Source organism: Octopus bimaculoides, chromosome 1 (genome assembly GCF_001194135.2).
Source record: "Octopus bimaculoides isolate UCB-OBI-ISO-001 chromosome 1, ASM119413v2, whole genome shotgun sequence".
Lineage (NCBI taxonomy): Eukaryota > Metazoa > Mollusca > Cephalopoda > Octopoda > Octopodidae > Octopus > Octopus bimaculoides.
This window is the reverse complement of record NC_068981.1, coordinates 77,180,499-77,181,669: the sequence shown is the minus strand read 5'-3', so window position 1 is coordinate 77,181,669 and position 1,171 is coordinate 77,180,499.

Here is a 1,171-nt window from a genome sequence, read left to right as displayed (position 1 = left end):
TTCTATCTGATCATTCCATTAGTTCTGTCCGATTTTACCTTTTTTTTTTACAAATTGAATGAAATTTAATAGTATTTTAGAATGTCAAACGGAATTAAAAATTATTTTTATGTATTTGTGTACGTTTAAGCTAATTAAATATTATTTTACTGAATAATAGAATTAAAATTTCTTTGATTAAAACCCTTTCGAACATGGTAGTAACCAAAGAGCATTTGAGGCACATAATGCTTTATGAGTACAAAAAAGGAAACTCTGCAGCCGAAGCGACTCGAAACATACACTCAGTTTATGGCAAAGAATGCTTGAATGAAAGAACTTGCAGAAGATGATTTGCAAAATTCAGAAGTGGAGATGAAGATCGAACAGAACGTCCAATTGAATTTGATGATAAGCTCCTTGAGTCATTACTTGAAGAAAATCCTGCATTATCAGTTGAAGAATTGGCAATAAAGCTTAGTTCAAACCTTACAACTGTTCATCGTCATCTTCAACAACTTGGAAAGGTTCCTAAACTTGGAAAATGGGTGCCCCATGAATTTTTCGAAAGCAACCGCAAATCCCGAGTTGACATCTGCTCTTCTCTCCATTCTCGTGAACTCATTTCACCCTTTTTGGTTAGACTTGTGACCGGTGACGAAAAATGAATCTTCTATCGAAATGTTTAACGTGGAAATGATAAACAGTGGATTGGTAAAAGGGAAAAGGCTCAACCACAACGGAGAATAGAACTTCATGAAAAAACGGATTTTTTCTCCATCTGGTGGGATTGCAAAGGAGTAATTCTCTTTGAATTGTTATCACCTAATGCAACAATCAATGCTCAAGTCTACTGTCAGCAATTAGAGCGTTTGAACCAAGCTTTGAAGAAAAAAGACCCGCTTTAGTGAATCGAACAGGAGTGATGTTTCATCAGGACAATGTGTGACTCTAATCACATCACAGAAGATCGAAGAGGTTGGTTGGGAAAAAATTCCTCATCGACCTTATTCTCCCGACCTTGCTCCTTCAGACTACCATTTGTTTCGTAGTTTACAGAATCATTGGGGGGACATAACTTTCGCAAGTCAGAAGGAGGTCAAAACTGATATTTCAGTGTTCTTCACTTTGAAACGAAAATAGTTTTACATTGATAGGATTAAAAAGCTTGTAAATAGATGGAAGGAAGTCA